Here is a 12,865-nt window from a genome sequence, read left to right as displayed (position 1 = left end):
GTTTTCTCACCATTGCTAGGTTATCTGCAGGTTCAATGGTGGTGGTTTTAAGGTAGGGTAAAGTTGTAGGATCTAAGGAAGTCAAGATTCTCTTTCGTATCTGACACCATGTGAGAAATGTGATTGATTGAAAGTAAAAAGTTGGAAAACAAGATACAGAACTAAGTCATTATATAGACTTATTGACTCAACAGAACGTAAAGAAATAACATGAGGTGAACAGACATAACTGTTACCGTATTACAATTTCTGTTATGACAGGTACAAAATAGTTGTCACACACTGACTAAATCCTGTGTACAAGATTAACTGCATAAATTGAATCCGTACACTGTACGGATACTTTGTATAGTCTAACAATATCCAAGTTTAAATATCACAGAATAACAAGAGTCTCTGTCGGAAAAGAAACAAAAACAATGTACACAAGTGAAAAAAAGTTAATCCAGTTAGGGTTACATTTTTTTTGTCTACTTCATTCATTCGCGAATCGAAGTTCTCTAATGTATCAATGAAGTTGACGAAGTTATGGTACCGATGAACCAACAAGAACCAAATCACATGACTAAGATCGCATTAGTGAAGCAAGCTCATTCCTTCTGGCTTACTTTGTTCATTCCAAATTCTTAATAATAAAAGTAAGAAAAGGATGGTGGATAAAAGTGTGTGTTTCGTTCGGGTAATGCTACGTTGACCGGACTCTGCCTCCTTACCTAGTGATGATATGACAGCAGCAACAAATGAAGCCTCTTCATCACAGCAACTACTATCATCTACTGAGCAAGACTACTGGAACAATTGGAATACAATGGAGAAATATTTCAGTGAAGATAGAAGTATGCCTGCCACTAAAAGACTGAGATTGAATGAAGCTGAAATAAGCACTGCATCTGCTGAGGCCAGTAACATCATTGTGATTGAACCATCTGTATCCAACATGAATAATCCTCACCAATGGTTCAATGGACAGACAAGCTCAGTTGCAGTCAAAGGAAAAGACAAGGCAACCAACTCCAACAGCTAAATGAATATCCATATCTTAAAATACAACAACAAGAAACCATTAGGGCCTATATATTATTTTGCTAGATTCCCAGCTTCCTGTATTTCAATTCCTGTTATCTTTTGTAATTTAGGTTTATTTCCTTTCCTGTTGTCTGTTTCATTGTTTTCTTGTATAATTTGTAACCTCTGTTTTAGATGTAAATCTCTTTCTTTGTATCTTTTTTATCCTTCCCTGTACCTTTGATCTCTTGTAATTTATGTAATCTCAGCTTCAGTTGCAACTTTTCTTAGTTAATCTCTGATTTCTTCTTAATTTTTGGCCTATTTTAGGTATGTATTCCTTTTCCTAATCTTTGCTAACGGTGTTGTGCAAAGTCTATTATTCTCTGTGTTTAGACTGCCATAGTGTACTGTCTCTTATTTCCCTGTGAGTTGCTCTAACTATTCTTTTCTTTTTTTTTGAAAACTTTTCTCACTTCCAACCTTAACCCTTCCCTTACTTTAGTTTTTCCTTTTCTTCTGTGTTCTTTTTTTTTTGTCTTCTACCGGTGTTCTGAAGTTTTTTGTAATCTATTCCTTTTTTTTTTGGTCCTCAGTATCCCCCCACTTTTGTGCCCTTCTTTGTGGGTTTTCCTATGAAGATCCTCTCTTGGAATGTCCAAGGAATTGGGACTCCAATAACACAAGACCATTTCAATCACCTTAATTCTTTCTACAAGCCTGACATAGTTTTTCTAGCAGAAACCAATGCCCCATTGACTAGAATGGAGTCTTTCTTTAAAAAGTCCCATTTTTCTGATTAGTTTATTGTTCCATCCGTGGGAATTTCTAAAGGGTTAGCGATAGCGTGGCATAATAATATAGAGATGAATCTTATTGCATCTAATTTAAATGTATGTCATTTTGATTCAAAAATTGGAGATAAGGAGGTGATACTAACCTATGTCTATGGTGCAGTGGAATCAGACGAAAAAAATAGAACAACGGTCTTATATCGCTAACATTGCGTAACAGGTCAACAAACCTTGGCTACTTATTGGAGATTTAAATGTAATACTGGATCCGGACGAGAAACAAGGCGGAAACAAATCTAGTTCCAGCAGCTGGTCCTTCATAATTCAGACTATAGACTCCATCGGACTTCAAGATGCAAGTTATGAGGGATCTCCATTTACATGGTCAAACAACAGACAAAACGACGCTAATATATGTGAAAGGATTGACAAAGCTCTTACGTCATATCAATGGATACAAAAATTTCCCTAATACCAAGATAAGTCATCTCCCTAGAGTAGGTTCAGATCATACTCCGCTCTTACTAGATTCTCACCCGGATAAACAATTATTACAAAAACCATTTAGATGAATTAGATCCTGGCTCTCTCATTCATCCTTTTCTTCCTTAATTGTTAGTTCTTGGACACTCCATTCTAGTAGTGATCAAAGTAATAACATCTATTCCAAAATTCAACTCCTTTCATCAGACCTCTCTAAATGGAATTCAGATGTCTTCAGAAATATCCACAAGAATATTGAATCACTAAATAATAGAATTGACTCTCTTCATAAATACGGTAATTTTTCTGCCAATATAGAAAAAATTAGAAATCTTCAAGCAGAATTAGGAGAGTGGTACAAGATAAAAAATGACTACTACCACCAAATTTCTAGAGATAAATTTTTTAAGGAATATGACCAAAACACCGAATATTTTCACGCTACTGCCTCAAATAGAAAAAGAATAAATTCAATTCATACCCTTAGAGAACCTTCAGGCCTCTGGGTTTCAAAAAGAGATCAAATCAATTCACTTCTGATAAACCATTTCTCTCAAATAGGTACCTCGCAGATCCCTAATTACTTGGAAGATTTATCCAACATTATTGATCCCGGTATTTCTGAAGAGGAAAATCTAGCTCTAACCTTAATACCTTCAAAACAAGAGATTTGGAACACAATTTCTAAGATGAATCAATGAGGGGATCTAGGACCAGATGGTTTTCAGCCAGGCTTCTTTAAATCCAATTGGGATATTTTAGGGCCAGACAATCTTTGCAAGATTTCTTTAAATCAGGATCCCTAGACCCGAAATTAAATTACTCGTACATAACTATTATCCCAAAAATATCCACTCCTCAAACCCCAACTGACTTTAGGCCCATTAGCCTGAGTAATACTGTTTACAAAATCATATCCAAAATTCTTTCCAATCGTCTCAAACCAATTCTTAATAAAATAATCTCTCCTAACCAATTAACTTTTCTCCCTGGTAGACAAATCACAGATAAGATCATCATTTCTCATGAGCTTATCCACACTATGAAAACATCGAAAGCTAGAAAAGGACATTTTGCTCTAAAATTGGATCTCTCGAAAGTGTTTGACAGGGTGGAATGGAATTTCATTAAAGCTGCCCTCTCTACTCTAGGTTTTATCATAATGCAATATATTTCAACCACCTCCTTATCCATCCTTCTAAATGGTTCCCCGGGCCCTTCTTTCAAAACCTCCAGAGGGCTAAGACAGGGCGACCCCCTCTCCCCTTATCTCTTCCTCATTTGCATGGAGATTCTATCTAGGCTCCTAGACAAAGCGGTTTCGGAAAAGAAAATTTCCGGTCTGAAAATAAACAAAAATGCCCCCAATATTTCCCACCTTTTCTTCGCAGAGATTGCTTTCTCTTCACAAAGGCTGACTTAGGGGAAGCAAAAAACCTTCAAGACATATTATCCAGGTTTGGTGAAATTACGGTTCAAATGATACCTTCAAAAATCCGGAATATATTTCAGCCATAGAATTCATCCGAAATACGGGAAAATCATCGCCAAAATTCTAAAAGTTCCCTTGATGAAAAAAATGATAATGAAAAGGCGACGGTACCCAAATATACCTCAAGCTAAAACTTTTCCTACCTATAAGTCCTTCTCCGAAAGTGATTGTCTATGGACTGAGTCGAGACAATACAACTAATCGGTTCACACTTCGTGTGATCGTCTATGGATACGAGATTGAGACAATACAACAACGAAGTATGTTTACTTGATATAAAGGTTCGGACTTAACCAAACACAATAGGATTGCTTATCAAGTAAATAGGAATTAACGTTTGTGTAATTTACTTTAATTATAATAAAACAATTATAATGCGGAAAATAAAAATAAATGACACAGCAAGATTTTGTTAACGAGGAAACCAAAAATACAGAAAAACCCCGGGACCTAGTCCAGAATTGAATACTCTCAGGATTAAGCCGCTACACAAAATTACACCTAACTTCGTATAGTTGAGACCAAGTACCTAACTCTATAGTATACCTAGTTCCGTCTGTATTCCCACGCCTCCGACTTGTGAATAAGTCACGTACTTGGAACAATCCCTTTGGTTCGTATTTCAAACAATAAAGGAACAATAAATCTGTTTGGTGTCAACTCTATTCAACCAAGTGATATGAGTCAGACAAAGGATCTTCCGTTTATCTTAGCATAAACTCCTTCATCGGTTCTAGATCTATCTTATGTTCAATCAACCAAAGGTAATCGGTTAAGATTAAGCCAACAATACCTTTAAACCGAAGAATCGTGTTGACGCAGATCTACTCAATTAATCAATCCAATCTACCACAAGGATAAACCGATTATTAATTGGATCCTTTTTTCCCAAACAAGTATTGTGCACACCAAAGATTATAAAACCCAAGTCAGATCTTCAATATCTTTTTTGTCTTCAAATCTTCTTAAATCTTCAATAAACACCTGCACACAATCACTTGAATCTCTTGTGATCAATCACGCACAAAACGGAGTCTGTTAACAATGGATTATCACAAGATCGTCTTTAGAACTAACAACAGTCTAAAGATCCCTGTCAAAACTCTGAACTAGTTTGAGTGAATCTGATATCAGAAGAGAAGATTCTCAAGAATAAACAAACTAGGTGCAATCATATTTCAACCATTGTTAGTCAATCAAATCAATCGAAAACAAAGATAAACCGCAATTATCTAGTTTCCCACCAACGGGTCGTGCTAGAGCTTCTCAATCCCAAATAAGACTTTAAAACGATTGGCCGTAAGAGATTTCACCTAATTAGATTACTCTCCTCTCCGATAGGCGGCTACACCAGTAACAAAGACAAAAGAGGAAGTTTGTTGTTACGAAGGATTAGTTTGCTATAAAGGAAAACTTCGTGTATTTATAGACAAGGAAGTTTGGACACCAAGGAATTTCCAAAACCGAAAATATTCTCAAGATATTAATAAATGCACAGATTCGGTTTTCATAATTCCTGGAAATGCTCTGTCCAAAAATACAATCGAAATCTCTCGTAAAATATAATTAGTAAATGCAAATTACTAATTCCATAATTTCCTTACAAAGTTAAATTAATAACCTTAATTAAAAGATTCTTAACTTACTTACGTTTCGATCCTAGGATTCTCTTCCCTTATCCTTTAAGGAATATCTTTGAACAATTATAGAAATAAACATTCACAGCACTTGTTCAAAGTTTATCGACATCTTTACTTTGTAAGTTCTCTTTCACACTTACAACCTTGAAACCGATTTGAGACACTTCCCAACAAGTTTAGAATTGGTTCATATAACTTTCAAGAACTATGTGATTGATCAAACCAACATTCAATCACAATCATGGGTTTACGATTCTACCAAAACAAGTTTCGGTTCTACCTCCATATAAGTACTACGCATAGTCACACTAGCTTCCCAAAGATTCGGTTGACTAGGTACTAGGATCGGTTCCCCACATATACATGGTATTAAACTCATATGTGTTGCACATTTTCATAGGATCGGTTCCCTTTTCTGCTATAAACCTTGCTGCACCCCATACAAGGATCCGTTCCCTATTGCACTGCACCCCTTAGGTTCGGTTACCTTTCCCCAAGGCACATACAATCCGATCATACCAGGTGATTACTTAAGATTGGTTTTACTAATAAAAGTTATACCAATACAAAAGTCAGGACTTTGTGAGTAGTTCTACCAAAAACACAACAAGTTGTGAGCGGTTATACTCTATCACACATATTGGTTGTTCATAAGATATGCAATGAATAACAAAACCAATAACTCCCAGCAATTTCCTTTTCGGTACACAAACAAGTTTATGAACTTACTTCCTTAGAACACATGTAAACATTGTTCCCTAGGATGAAATCCTCACCTTATACCCATACATAATCACAATAGAATTCAAATGATTATGGCGATATCTTATCTACAAAGTTTAATGTTTAAGCAATAAACCTCGTATTGTATTCCTTAATACTATGTCTATCTAGATTTCAAACATGCTTCGCAGTTATGTTTTCAATATGCACGACTTGAAAGATACGTTAGGGAATGAAACAGTTCAAGTCAAATATCACTAACCTCAAGTGGAAGGATGATTGTTTTCGTTGTAGCTCCTTGCTTCTTCACATCTTCAAGACTTCGCAATACTTGTAATGTTTCATATCCTAATACTTTCAAGCTAACTTATATGAAGTTTAACTCTAGTACATAATCAAGCGACTTTTAACATGAGTTTTGATTCACTAAATTATGACAACCAAACTTGACATACCAACGCTTGGTGGGTTCAACCGAGCAATGCTCTAACAATCTCCCCCTTTGTCAATTTTAGTGACAAAACTCTTACATCATATGGATAAACAAATTACAAGAATTCATTACACTCCGCTTGATTACCAATTCAACAACATAGTAAAACTGCTTACATTCAATCCTTGAAAATGCCGTTGTTGACATTATAATAACAAAGATATTACTCCCCCTAAGGAAGATAGGTAGATATTCAATCCGCACGTCTTTGTTATACCAATCAATATGCCATGTTACTCCCCCTTAGTTTGTGCTTTCACTCTTTCGTTAGATATAACATTCAAGCACCAATGTTCTTTTCCTTATCGATACCAATTAATATAAAATCAATGCCAGTATCACTTGTTTACTCCATATATTTCTCCCCCTTTTTGTCACAAAAATGACAAAGAAATGAAAAAATAAAGGACAACACGAAAAGAATCTTACAAATCTCAGAATATACTTGCAAACCTGTAGAATTAGGCACGAGGGTTCCACACATCACGTTATGATAACCAATATCAAAACCGAAACTACAAGTAGTCTTATTTTGATATGTTACCAAGGAAACAATTGCCCTAAACAATTTTTCCCATTTAGTTTAGAAAACCAAAAACAACTAATCACATTAGTCCCTTTGCTAAACCGATTGTTCAAGAACAACCGCTTAATTCGATAAGACCAAAATAAAGATAAAATCAATTTTTCTCATCAGGTTCTAATTATCCATAAACTTAGACCTTTCAATTTCAAACAAACCAAATACTAGGTTAGTTAACTAGCATTTCTTTGTTTAGGAGTTCGATTAGACTTGAATAACCGAAACCTCACTTTGATAAGACAAACTCAGATCAGAATTAACTTAGTTTCTTATCCGGAATCGAATTGGACTAAACAACTCATCCCGTACACATATTATTTCGGTAAGCCATAAATAATTCATACAAACCAATATAAACCAACTTGCAAAATTATTCACCTCAACCGGAAGCAATTGAATCAATATAGACATTAAAAGCACAGCAATTGCAGCGTAATTTTGTAAGCCTAAACCATTGATACTATACCAAAGCAAAATACCAAAGGTTTTTCTTAACCGGAACCAATTGAATCACATACATCAATTGTACCGAAATTTTGTAAGCCTGAACCATTGAAACTATACAAAAGCAAGCTAACAATAGTTTTTATTAACCGGAACCAATTGAATCACACACACACATCAATTGTACCGAAGTTTTGTAAGCCTAAACGATTGATACCACACAATAAAGCAAGATAATAATAGTTTTTCTTAACAGGAACCAATTGAAACACACATCCGCAAACACATCATGGAATAAATATCAATTGAACCTAAATTTCGTTAAGCAAAAGCAACAAATATATATATAATATAAACTCAGGCTTTTCTTAAACAGGAAAACAATTAATTAACAAGATTGTTACCTCAAACATCCACTTCTCCAATATGATAGCATCTTCGTCCAGGGAGAATTGATATCGAAATATCTCCACGTTGTCATCCTTATGCGTAAAAAAAGAATAACAACATACCTCAACCTTTACCAGAGAAGGTTGAAAACCGGTTTTAACTATTGCAAGAAAAAGTTGAAAACCGTTGAAACACATATGCTTTTATTCTAAACCAAAAACAATTCAACATATTGTGACTTTTTCACATACTGTTTCCATTAGAACCCCTCATAATCCTTTAATAAAGCCTACCTACTAGGGCTAGGACTTAATCCCGCTAAATCAAAAAGTCACCCAAACCATGAGGGTTCACAATATATGAGATCGAACATTAAGGTAATAAAACCGAAAACATACATCTCATAATCATACATAGCAATAAGATAAAAGAAATTAAGCACAGGCTATGTAAACCGAAAACTATCACAAGAAAAATTACTCAAATCAAATAATTTTATTCATAGTAGACCAATACAATCAATGAAAAAAATCACAAATTGATGTCTATTATACTAGATTAAGTATTACAGCAAACAACTTAATCTTTAGTGGTGCTCTTGTTGTTCACCGAGGTCTCTTCAGTGTTCAAGTTCTTAAAGCATGTCTCTAGAGACTTTTCCGCAACCACTTCTTGTTTTTTAAGATCTTCAATTAGAGCATTGAGCTCAGCGAGAAGGCCTCTTGTAAATTCGTACCTCTCTTTAACCAAATCTTGATGTCGAATAGTCATCGCAAGATTGGTTTCCAGTTCGTCAAAACCTTGAATATATTGATACATACTATCGGAATGAATCCACTTGGTTTTGGATGGATGTTGAAGGTTGTAAGCCAACAGACATGACTTATCTTGTGATCCAACTGAGCTATGAGAGTCATGATCAGACATAATTCCTTTCTTCTCTCTCTCTCTGTATTGATTCCTTGACAATCCTTAACTTTTTGAGCTTCCTCCTTATTAGTCTTTGAGACACTGCGAGTCACTGGAGGCATGATCAGTTATAATATAACATAAAGGATTCCTCAGGGTTTCAAATACAGACAAGAAAAAGTTTCTCCTTTTAAAAGAGACAACTTTCGGACCAAAAGACCTTTGGAAAATCCGAAAAATATAATACAATATATTACGTTTCCTTAGTCCGAGAATACTAAGATGAAAGGTTTATTAAACACATCTGAAAAATCCAAAAATTCACCTATTTTCGAAAATCATGTTAAACATGAAAATTTATTTGACTTCCATGGATTCTCAGCAACCCATATACTTTCACAGAAAACTTTCTGATAATCAACTACACAACCAATTGTGCTCCTGTTTTATTGTGCTTTTATCATCAAAAACTATGAGCACGAACAGATGAGAAATCACAATATTTGATACACTTACAGTGAATATCAGAAACATAGTTCATGTTTCTTTTAGGGAATTTCTGCCCAAAATATTTTCTCCCAAACCGATGATCTTTTCTAACTCTAGAGATATGATCATGTGGAGAAAAAGTACTAATGTGAGAATTCTCTGAGATATCTAAATCTCTCTTAATTCTTTCAATGAGATTTTCATAAGATTTTCTCATTCTAAGGACTTCCTTATTATTCACATTAGTGTGATCATCTGAACCAACTATCGGAAGATCCTGATTGCTTCTTTCAGCAGAGATTCTCTCTTTCCCTTCCTTCTGAACTCGTTCCTCATCAAAACCACAACTATTTCGATATGGGTGTGGAGGAACCTTTTTCCAGAAGCGATTATCAACTCTTTCCTCGGACTCCTTTGAGTTGATCTTGTTGGTATGTAGTATAATCTGTCTTTCTACTGAGGAATAATCTTTCCGTTTTTTAAGACAAGAAACTTTTTTCAAAATTTTTACCACCGTATGTTGAAGAAGTATAAGTTTCCTGTCAAGTGACTGGAAATTGTATTCCTTAGAATCAACACGGAATCGGTTCAAAGTTTCCTCTAGACAAGATTTCGTTTGATCATCAGTAGATCTAGAAGCTGGTTTCTCATCCTCTTCTGACTTGATGTAGTTTGGAAAACTACCATCATCTTGATCTGTTTCAGATGTGATTAACTCGGTTTTATCACAAACTGTAAAAGTCGAGCAAGGACTTTTAGTTTCCTCATCATAAGAAATCACAACATAATCATTAGTCAGAATCATAGGACGTGTCTCTTTATCTGTAAGAGATTTACCAAGAACTTCTAGTTTGACAGCGAGATCCATTTTCTCTTTGGCTAGACGGTTCAGCTGAATGTCTTTTTCTTTGATCTCCTGCTTACGAAGATTCGATCCTGTCTTTAAAATAAACACTTTAGAAGACAGAGATTGTATTGGATTTAGGAGTTTTACCAACTCTTTATCAGCATCTTCTTTTTCTTTAGAAAAAGACATAGATGTTTTCATTACTCCTGGATCATGAGTCAATGAAGTATTAACATCTTCAACATTTGAGCATTCAAACTCTTGCATAACGTTAAATGAATCGGACATAAATACAATTCTTATAGGTTGGATCGCACCAAACACAGATTGTTAGATATTTTCATGTTTGCCTGCTCTGATACCAATAGAAAAGGCGAGGGTACCTAAATATACCTCAAGCTAAAACTTTTCCTACCTATAAGTCCTTTCTCCGAAAGTGATTGTCTATGGACTGAGTCGAGAAAATACAACTAATCGGTTCACACTTCGTGTGATCGTCTATGGATACGAGATCGAGACAATACAACAACGAAGTATGTTTACTTGATATAAAGGTTCGGACTTAACCAAACACAATAGGATTTCTTATCAAGTAAATAGGAATTAACGTTTGTGTAATTTACTTTAATTATAATAAAACAATTATAATGAAGAAAATAAAAGTAAATGACACAGCAAGATTTTGTTAACGAGGAAACCGAAAATGCATAAAAACCCCGAGACCTAATGCAGAATTGAATACTCTCAGGATTAAGCCGCTACACAAAATTACACCTAATTTCGTATAGTTGAGACCAAGTACCTAAATCTATAGTATACCTAGTTCCGCCTGTATTCCCACGCCTCCGACTTGTGAATAAGTCACGTACTTGGAACAATCCCTTTGGTTCGTATTCCATACAGTAAAGGAACAAGAAATTTGTTTGGTATCAACTCTATTCAACCAAGTGATATGATTCAGACAAAGGCTCTTCCGTTTATCTCAACATAAACTCCTTCATCGGGAGTAGATCTATCTTATGTTCAATCACCCAAAGTTAATCAGTTAATATTAAGCCAACAACACCTTTAATCCGAAGAATTGTGTTGATGTCGATCTACTCAATTAATCAATCCAATCTACCACAAGGATAAACCGATTATTAATTGGATACTCTTTTCCCAAACAAGTATTGTGTACACCAAATATTATAAAACCCAAGTCAGATCTTCAATATCTTCTTTGTCTTCAAATCTTCTTAAATCTTCAATAAACACCTGCACACAATCACTTGAATCTCTTGCGATCAATCACACACAAAACGGAGTCTGTTAACAATGGATTATCACAAGATCGTCTTTAGAACTAACAACAGTCTAAAGATCCCTGTCGAAACTCAGAACTAGTTTGAGTGAATCTTATATCAGAAGAGAAGATTCTCAAGAATAAACAAACTAGGTGAAATCAGATTTCAACCACCGTTAGTCAATCAAATCAATCGAAAACAAAGATAAACCGCAATTATCTAGTTTCCCACCAACGAGTCGTGATAGAGCTTCTCAATCACAAAGAAGACTTTAAAACGAGCGGCCGTAAGAGATTTCACCTAATTAGATTACTCTCCTTTCCGATAGGCGGCTACACCAGTAACAAAGACAAAAGAGGAAGTTTGTTGCTACGAAGGACTAGTTTGCTATAAAGGCAAACTTCATGTATTTATAGACAAGATATTCTCAAGATATTCATAAATGCACAGATTCGGTATTCATAATTCCTGGAAATGCTCTGTCCAAAAATACAATCGAAATCTCTCGGAAAATCTAATTAGTAAATGCATATTACTATTTCCATAATTCCCCTACGAAGTTAAATTAATAACCTTAATTAAAAAATTCTTAACTTACTTATGTTTCGATCCTGGGATTCTCTTCCCTTAGCCTTTAAGGAATATCTTTGAACAATTATAGAAATAAACATTCACAACACGTGTTCAAAGTTTGTCGACATCTTTACTTTGTAAGTTCTCTTTCACATTTACAACCTTGAAACCGATTTGCCACACTTCCAAACAAGTTAAGAATTGGTTCATCTGACTTTCAAGAACTATGTGATTGATCAAACCAATATTCAATCACAACCATGGGTTTAACGTTTCTACCAAAACAAGTTTCGGTTCTACCTCCATGTGAGTACTACGCATAGTCACACTAGCTTCCCAAAGATTCGGTTGACTAGGTACTAGGATCGGTTCCCCACATATATGTATTATTAAACTCATATGTGCTGCACATTTTCATAGAATCGGTTCCCCTTTCTACTATAAACCTTGCCGCACCCCATACAAGGATCGGTTCCCTATTGCGTTGCACCCCTTAGGTTTGGTTCCCTTTACCTCACTAGGATCGGTTCCCTACCCCCAACAAGGATCGGTTCCCTTTCCCCAACAAGGATCGGTTCCCTTTCCCCAAGGCACATACAATCAGATCATACCAGGTGATTACTTAAGATTGGTTTTACTAATAAAAGTTATACCAATACAAAAGTCAGGACTTTGTGAATAGTTCTACCAAGAACACAAAAAGTTGTGAGCGGT

The sequence above is a fragment of the Papaver somniferum genome, chromosome 8, assembly GCF_003573695.1.
Source record: "Papaver somniferum cultivar HN1 chromosome 8, ASM357369v1, whole genome shotgun sequence".
Classification (NCBI taxonomy): Eukaryota; Viridiplantae; Streptophyta; class Magnoliopsida; order Ranunculales; family Papaveraceae; genus Papaver; species Papaver somniferum.
This window is presented reverse-complemented; position numbering follows the sequence as displayed.